The following is a 9,993-nucleotide window of genomic DNA, read 5'->3' as shown; positions in this document are numbered from 1 at the left end:
AAGATTGGCGTTCGTTGATTTGTTCGAGAAAGAAGCGGCGTCGGAGTGCTGCTTGAGTCCCTAGGGTTTCTATACGCCACTAAGGTTAGGCGTAATAACGAATTCAATATAATTCAATATTATATTAAAGGCTTGAGCCTTAAATCGAGGTTATACTCGATACCTCGATAAAAGAAAAGAAATATAAACATAACAAAGAAATGAATAAAAGATTGTGTATTGAATATTGTGATTACATATATATATATGTGTGTGTAAGTATATATGTATATATAATCTTTGTTATGAAAACATTTTTTAATGAATAATGAGTATTCTTAAATAATAAAAGAAAATGATTACGTTTCTTGGAGAAGAAGAAACGTCGGGTTTTGAATATAAACTAAAGGTTTATAATTTACTTTTAAACTAAAGGTTTTCAAGTAAAAGAAAATGAACTAAAGGTTCATCGAGGATTGAGATATAAGACTAAAGGTCTTAAGCCGGATCGTGTATCCGACTAACAAATATTTATACTCGTACTATAGGTGCGAGATAAAGAAGGGAAAGACCCTTGGACGGTGAGTGAAGCTGATCCTAAAGCGATAAGGTGAATACGCCCCCAAACTTTTACTTATTTAAAAATGAGTCAACTTGTTTTATGAAATTGTTTACAAGGAACTATGTGTTCCTAAAACCGTTATGAATAAGGGTATAAACCTAGCCCTCAGGCTGTGGTATACGTATGTCTGGATCCTTACATAGGTGGTACTATGCGATGTATGGGCATGATCGCACCACCCTTGGTCGTAGGATGCTCTCCTGCAGGGAGTACGACCATTGTGTATATTTACGGGTACTTAACTAAGTCGAACGCTGCGGTGTTTGCTGAGGTGACATAGAGTAGAGGCTCACATTTATAATGTGTTATTTGACTTTGTTATTCCTAAGCCACGTTGGGCCGAGGCAGACGTAGTCTCGAGGGGTAATAAAGTAAAAGAAATATTTTTGCGTCAGCGTGTTCACCGGCATTCGTTGCTGACGTATTTTCTTACATTTTTGCAGGTGAACAAAGTTAGAGCTTGGAATGACGAAGTACTATGATATCCGATGGCTCGGAATTATTTCATATAAACTTAATATGGTGGTTTGTAAACATAAACAAATAATCTTTTGTTAACAACTCTAAACGGGTGTTTTATATTCCTGTCTTTTGAATGTATATATAAATTACACTTTCGATCCTTAAAGTTTTATAAGTCTTTCGCAAATTAACGCAACTCTGAATTATTTATAAACACCATGCCAACTTGTTGGTCGCACTCCTAGGCCATAGATGGGGTGTGACATCTTGAGTTTTAATATTGCTTTACAAGTTTCCCTTTTAAGAGCTTTTTTTTTCACATTTGTCAAATCAACTTTAACACCCCATGCGCTAAGGTATACCTTAAGGCCTTAGTGACATATTTCCTTGAGACGCAATTCACAAACCTAAGCGCCTTCTTTAATATACTCTTGAATTGTTGTTGATTGATGATTTTGACGTCGAAATATGTTTACATGAGTTCTTCTTGTGATATTACACACAAGTTCGTTTTAAAGGCCCTAACGCTCAGTGGCGGATCCAGAAATTTTTTTTAGGTGGTGCACTACTTTTAGACTCGGATGTAAAAAATTCCGGGTCGGTTCGAGATTTGGGTCAATTCGATAGTTCAAGCAAAGCTCATTAGATAATAAAAATGCGATAAAACTAGCAATCTAACAAATTAAAACTAACTATCTAACAAATTAAAACTAAATTTTAACAATTAACAACATCAAAAACAATTAACATTTAACAAATGAATTTAAAACCCTAAAATTGATATAAAAATTAGAAAGAAGCAAACTGCCATTGTCTAGTGTTTATGGAACAATAACCAGATAAAAAAGATCAAGATTATGATTAGAAAGTTTGCAGTAAATATTAACAGTTTGATTAAGGTTTCTGCTAACAGTATGAAGTCTTAGGTCCATTATGTTGGTGTTTTCTTCTTTAGTTTATTTATTTATTTTTTGCTTCTTCCTGTAAGTTATATTTAGAACTTTTTTGTTTTAAGGAAGAATTCGTGTGAGTTAAAAATGTATAAGAGGATAATAATAACTCCAAATTTGCATAAGCCTACAATCAAGTATAGAATGCGTTGATATCTATGCAGTTTGATTGGGATCCTTAGACCTTAGAAAAGACTAAATGGGAAGTTTCATGAGTCTTTTGGTTCCATGATTATCATGCTAACAGGCTTCAGTCATTGATTATTTTCATGATGTCAAATAGCATACCATATAGGAAGACAACAACCGAGTAGGTCTACAATAAAGCCCGTGAGAACCACAAATACTGCAATAATTAATCTAAAGTCTAAACCATTCATTTAAAATTAAAATTAAATGAAAGGGTATAATTGTAAAACATTAAATGATTTCTGTATTGTTACTTAAATGAAATGGTATAATTGCAAAACACTAGACAGGGCTGAATTAGAAAAAACAAAAAGTTCTAAAATTAGTAAGGTGCACGAAATCGAACCTGCAACCTCCAATTTACAAAGATTAGAACTTACCAACAAAGCCAGCGCACGTTTTTGTATTTTGGATGGTTCCTTTCTAATTTATAAGTTTGTTCACTATAATAATTTCTATATATCAATACACTATTATTTCGAAACTCGGGTGGTTCCGGGGAACCACCCATTTGTATACTGGATCCGCCCTTGCTAACGCTTTGTTTAGTCTACAATCTACATATCAAGCTCTCACCCCCTTTATCACTACTACAATTGTTTGTTGCATCAAAGGTGGTTCTATTTAATCTTTAACCAAAAATGTGATGTCGTGACATATTTTGATCCGTTAAATTGTTCCTAATTTTCCCTTCAATTTGGTTAACGGGTTTTAAAGGGTAATTCAGTTAAATTGTTTGTTACATTAGTTTGTTCTTCATTTAAATCAACTTTAGTTTATATACCACTTTATCGGTTACTTGTATTTACATATTTTCTTATATGAATGCACACGTACTATAATCGAAACTTGGGGTGTGCATGGATGAGTTCGATTTAAAATCTAACTGAACCCATAACCGAAAACTTCATTTATAAAGTTCAAACTCACTGTCGGTTAAGTTGATTTCGGTTAGTTGTTCAACCATAACCGAAAAGGAATCAATAAGCATTTACGAAAACCATAACTGAACTAAAAACCCATAGTTAATTTGATTAATTTTCTTAATCACCCATTGGTGTATATGAAGATCCTAATACAACTACAAGAATGCATGTTCTAAGATATTTGAAGGAAATCGAGGTGCTCTCTTGTTGATTTAAAGCAGAGCAACAAATGTGGTTTCAATTTGGTATGCAAATGAGCCAAGATGTTCGCGAGCTACTCGAGACCGGCTCATGAACAAGCTCGACCTAGCTGAACTTAAACGAGGCCGAGTCTAAGTTCGAGCCTAAAAACAAGCTCGTTTAATAAACGAACATGAGCTTCACTTATCGAGCTCGAGCCGGCTTGCGAGTCTAAACGGGCCTGTTGTTTATATTACCTTTTATTATATATATAATGAAAAATGAGTTGAGCCTGAGCCAATATCGATCTTGAAAAATTACTAACGAGCCAAGCTCAAGCTTTAAAATAGAATCGAAAGCGTGGAGCTTGAGCTAGAGCTTTGAGTATGTTAAAAGAGCAAGCCTGAGCTCAGCTCTTCTCGTTCACACCCCTATTTCAAATGACAAAATTTGTGATTTTATTATATTGGTATAATTGTTGACTAAATGGTTTTATTGGGGGTGGTTTTACCCAAGGATTTTTAAGTCGCGTTAAAAAAAAGTAAAAAAAAAAAAAAAATACTAATAAGACATTTGACTTCAGGGAAAACCGATTTCCAAAGAAATTTACTTGAAAAGTTTACCGGAGTAATAAATTATGTTACGAGTCGGAAACCCTAACCCTTTAAATCGAAAGACGCATAGCAAAACCAATTGGGGGGCGGCTTGAGATGTGTGGAAGATAGAGCATCGCTAGAAGCTGCAATCGAGACGAGAGTGAGGATGTATGTAGAACAAGCAAAGCCCTGATGAATTTATATTATTATTATTATTATTAAATTCAAATGATGGTTTATAGTTTTCAATCTGAAACTCAAAACCCTCACTCTCTATGACTATCTCTCGATTGCTGCTCGCTTTTCTCTTCTTTCATCATCAATCCCGCCTCCGAACCTCGTGATGATTACATCTGAAGGTTCTAATTTATTAATTACCAATCGTTGTTTTTATTTGTATGATTTTGAGATTTCAATTCCAGTATTTTGTATGATTATTTGCATAGTTTCTTCGGCTCTTTTTCTATAAGAGCTTCTCATGAGCTGTTTTTACAAGCTAAAGCTTGTGTATTTGCTTACTAACATTTTTAATTATTTGTATATATATGAGAAACCTTAAACGCACCTAAGCTCAAGTTAAAATTAGCCAAAAGCCTGGTTGTGTAGTGTGAAATTAATACATACAAGTTGCAAAGAGCTTAAATTTGAAGGCTATAAAGGCTTGACGAGTCTATGGGAGTGTTTGGGATTCTTTATTTGACCTTCTTATAACTTTTTAATAAGTTAATAAGCTACAAAAGTGTAATTTATTAACTTGTCTCTCTCACATCAAAAGCAATCCCAAAAACCTTATTATTTTTTAAAAAGTTAATAAGTTATAAGTTGGTGAAATAAGCAATCCCAAACAGCCTTTAAAGAATCTTCCTATACAAGGCTCAAGCTCGGATATAGTAACCGAACAGGGGACCCGATACTCATACGGATGAGGTTTGTTTTGATATTGATGTCAAAGGGAAGGAAACAACACATTTTAGGCTAGCAATGGCATTTGGTTAATGGTTATGCGCCCTGCAACCCTGACTAGAATAATGAATAATTTAAGGGTGTGTAACGATTGTCACGCGCTCACGAATTTTGTATTGAAAGCATTTGAGTGGGAAATAGTTGTAAGTGATTCGACATGTGTTTCACCATAGGGATTCGACATGTGTTTCACCATTTTAGGCAGGGTTATTGTTCGTGTATGGTATATTAGTAATGGCTGTTATAGACATCTTGATGTAAAATTTAGATTTGGGATTATATTGTAAGAATTTTGGTAATATTTGTTAAAAATATTTTAAAATTTACAAGCAAAAATTAAGTGTTATGGGCTACTTGACAATTGACATGCCATTTTACCATCTCTAGTAAAGGCTTTTAAGTTAATTTTGGCCCGTTAGCTGACCCGAACCGACCCGTCTTGCAGTGTATGACAGTGTATCTATACTTCTGTAATGCCTTAAGGAACATATCAGAAAAACCATATATACATTCATTTCAACACCTTAGATTTATATATCGGTTTTTGGATATGTGCCTTTAGGCCATATAAGCAATCAATTAATGATCTTCCATCTTAACCTGCTGCTGATGTATGTTCTTGCAGCTGATGTTTTAGTATATAGTATGTTACTATGGTCTTATGAACCATTTGAACTATTAATAACCAATTCGTTTTGAAAAACATCAACGTGGTTCGGGTTAACGGGTTCACTTGAAGTCAACTTTATTACTTTTACCATAACATCAACCTGTTAGGGTAAAGGAGCTTTCCAAGCTCGAGTTCATGCTTTTTGGTGATGTCATCGGGGACCAGAAACAGGATTATTTTGAACTTAAAGCGGGACCAAGACAAGACGAGAAGTGAAAACCGAGGGGAGAAGTAGGAGGAGAAACCAGAAAGTACCTGGTGGTTTGGAAGGAAATCGAAATGCAAAACGGTGCGTTTTCACCGACCGACTTGAAGCAGCCAATGAAGCACTGTTCTTGAAACTAGAGCTAAACTGATGCTAAAAGGGGTACAATTTGATATTGGGGATCATCCTCAGTACTGTTTCCACTCGTGAAACTCTTTAAGTAAATTAGATTGAGTTTTTACGGTTATTGAGTTACATGGTGCAGATATGTTCGGATGAGAATCACTAAATAATCGAACATGAGCTAATTCCCACAACTCCTTGGCTAACTCTTGATCTTTCGCTCTAGGTGTTGGTTCTGCCAAATTGTTATCGGAAAACTACTCGCATGACACACGTTCACTTTCGGGTTTAATGCTAGATAGTATGTTGACGCGGCTCCCTGAAAGCCAAAAAACAAACATCGTATGTCCAGTGTAAGTTGTGTGGTCAAAGTGGTTAGCTTGCTATTGGTGTGGTTCTCTAAGTTTTTCCTAACAAATTTCCCGTTAGAAAATCTACAATAGATAAATAAAAAACAGAGCTAAAGTACAAACTTGTGAAACGTCTTTAATGAAGTACTTCAAAACCGTGTTGCTGATAACTGTGCAAAAAAGGATATCAACGAATAAGCACTAACTTGAAGTAAGTTTCTAGTTAACATCGTCGGATTATATAAGTACACGAGAAAACATTGTAGCTATGAAAAATGTAAGTGACTATGAATCTGGGATGCAATGAGTTGACCGTTATTTTGACCCCCTCATCCTGTAATGTCATATCAAGTAAACCAGGCTCAAAAATGGTTAACAGAAACTCGAGCTATAGATGGCCAAAAGACTATAGTTTGCAAGCTCTTTAGCGTGAAGTAAATTAGCCAGTTTTGATTGTCCATAAGCATATAGAGAATCATAACTTTCAGTTTCGTTTATATTGCACATTAAAGTCTAGGTGCGAAATTCTTGTGATTTGAAAAGGATGATTAAGAATTTGTGTTTTTGTTAACCTTGATTCATCGTTTATTAGATCAGAGAAAGGTCGATTGTATGCAAAACGATGACCTCTAGATGATACGTCGATTACTCGTTCTTTTGTATCTTGTTCGTATGAAGTTGTCTTCATCGCTCTAACAACATATTTTTCAAAAGTAAATGACCTAAAAATTTGAACCAAATCTGTTCATTTTCTTGTATTTTTGCAAGTCAATTATTCTAAAAAAGGAAATCATTAATCATCTAAACACACCTAAATGATTAGTTGCAAAATGTAGTTCGATCTCGTCTTTGGAAAGCTTGAATTGTTAAGGCAAAACCCCTGCGTTGGTACTTACAACAAAACAAACACGGAAATTTTATATTCTTCAACATGAATCAATGGACGAAGGTGGTAATTTCAACCCATTTAGTTACAAATTAATGTATAGGGCTGCAAATTTGCCATATACTGTTGTAAATCATTGTATAGAGATGGTAGTTTCGAGTTTCGACCATGGAAGTTACATATTTCTCATTTACTCTTGACCAGACCCGCCTATAAGTCTATTTATCATTACGTTTTCTACATATGACACGATTTTATGAAATGGTTTGAAATTGTGGATCGGCTGATGATTTTACATAAATTATTGTGGCTCACCATTTAATTTTCTTTTGTATTTTTTGTTGTATTGCACCCACCAAAATTAATGGTAAATTAATTCACATTATATTTAATACTCAAGAATATTAATTCATTCAATAATTAATTAACGAATCTCCAGTTTCAATTGATTTCATTAATTTTATCCTTTAATGGTTATTCGGGATCATTGAGTCATTGACTGGCCATTAACTCATTTAATCATATTTGTTCTGTCAGTGTGGGGATGTCTTTTGTTAATGGGTTAACCCGGGTGACCGAGTTTAATTCGTTGGTCGTTCAAATATATATATATATATATATATATATATATATATATGGGATGGTTCAGGAGAGAAATGATTTTATAGCGAAAAATGCGGGAAATATATCCAAGCCCTTGATTAGATTTAATCAAGGGTACACAACAAAAATGACAGTTTTGTAATTACCTGGTGATTATTTTAAGTGTTTTTATATAAAAAGGGTAGAATTGTCTTATTTTTGTAGCCATAAATGAAAGAAACGTAAAGATGTAAATCAAATACCACTTTTTTCGTCAGAATAATCTCATAATTTCTTACCTGCCTAATTCGTCTTCTTATGAGGACAAGCTGGGTTCTTCTTTTTTAGGTTATTGTTACATGAGCTTTAAACAAAAAAAGTTAGTTAACTAATTTGTGTTTTTGTTTAAATCAAACTCTCAAATAATATATGGCATTACATCCACACTCCTACATCTTTTTTTTTCTTTTTTGTGATAGTGTTGAAAATAAAGGAATATAATTGGTTTTAACAAAAGTTAGGTTTTTTTCTAGTTCATTCACTATATTGTTTTATCAGTGTATTATAATTGGGCTAATTATATTGTTGACGAATTACAATTTAGGCTAATTGTGTGTTGGTATTTTTTTAATGTTGATGATAGATTATTCAAAACAATGTTCTTGTGTAGGTGTTGTTATGGTTGTTTTTTGTATGTAGGATGTCATGTTTTAGATTTATAGAAATGATGTATATCTCTACTAATAATGTTGATTGTTAATTAGGCAAATTTATATGTGTAGGATGTAATGCTATGTATGGTGTGTATTAATGAAACATAAATTGAAATACAAGTTCTACACAAAATAATAGAGGAATAAAATTTATTATCTAATATAATTGATTATGTAAGGCCTACATAATACTAACGTGCACATACATAGTTGGTTGATTAAACTCTATGTTTGGTTGAGTGTAGGTTAATTGTGATTAGTAATGTTATTTTACTTTGAAATTTGTTTGTGTAGGTTACTATGAAATTATTATAATGTAGGATGGTGTGAAATTGTTATAGTGTAGATTATTGTGATGCTATGTATGTTAATGTGTAGATAGGCTACAGTATAGGCTATTGTGAAACGGTTGTATGTTGTGTATGATCCCATTTGATGATCTGCTTGTATATATTTGTGTAGGGATATTTGGATAAACCACATATACGTGTTTATGTATTATGATAGTATGTTGGTTGTGTATGATTCTTCGTGTGGCGTGTCGGTGTTTTATATATGTGTAGGGATCAGTTGAATGTGTAGTTTTAGTTTAATGATATGTTTGTATATATATGTGTAGGGATAAACCACTGTTTTAACTTGTAAGTGTTTATGTAGTATGCTGCTAGTATGTTGGTTGTGCATGATGTTTCGTGTTTTATGTATGTGTAGGAATAAGCTAGAAAACAAATATCATGATAATGAACAAAATCATTTTGATAAAATATAGATAAAAAAGAAATAGTTTAAGTCTTAATTGGAATAGATAAAGAGAAAAACGATTTTCATAAAGTATAAAAAAAAATATGTAGTTTGAGTTTTATACAGAATATCGACCAGCAGTGCAACACAAATGATTAACTATAATATAAAAAACTAGAAAAGAAAAGAATAATAAAATCTGAAACATATATTAATTCTTTATTAGTTACCATAAAAAGGAAATTAGAATGGGACTAATTTACCCTTCAAATATAATAAATAAAAATGTAAAAAGAAAATTTTTGATTGGCTAGATTGACTTCTCACATTTCTCGCAATAACTTGATTTCTCTCATGAACTTTAACATATATATATATATAGGGTAAGGATCCTAGAAGAACCCTTTGCAAATTGAGAACCTTGAGAACCATTTTGAACCATTAAAAACACCTTTAAAAAATATTTAAAAAAATCATAAAACAAAAAATAATAAAAATTTTTAAAAAGTAAAAAAACTAAAATTCTTATATTTCATTCCGGTTTCATTAAAAAAATAAAAAAAATACAAAAAAAATAAAAAAAGCGTCGTATTATACACATATGTATAATTTTATATAATCTTTGGTTACGTAATATACACATATGTACAGTATCATTTATCTTAAATTATACACATGTGTACAAAAAAAACATGTAAATATACATATATGTATATATTATACATATGTGTATATAATTTAGCTAAACCGAGTTTTTTTTTATGAAATCGGGATGATAAAATAAGAATTTTTGCTTTTATACTTTTTTGATTTTTGTGTTTTTTTTATTTTATGATTTTTTTTATTTTTGGATTTT

This window comes from Bidens hawaiensis, unplaced genomic scaffold, assembly GCF_021521415.1.
Source record: "Bidens hawaiensis isolate Kalapana, Puna unplaced genomic scaffold, B.hawaiensis_p1.1 tig00002423_1, whole genome shotgun sequence".
In the NCBI taxonomy this organism is placed as follows: Eukaryota; Viridiplantae; Streptophyta; class Magnoliopsida; order Asterales; family Asteraceae; genus Bidens; species Bidens hawaiensis.
This window is presented reverse-complemented; position numbering follows the sequence as displayed.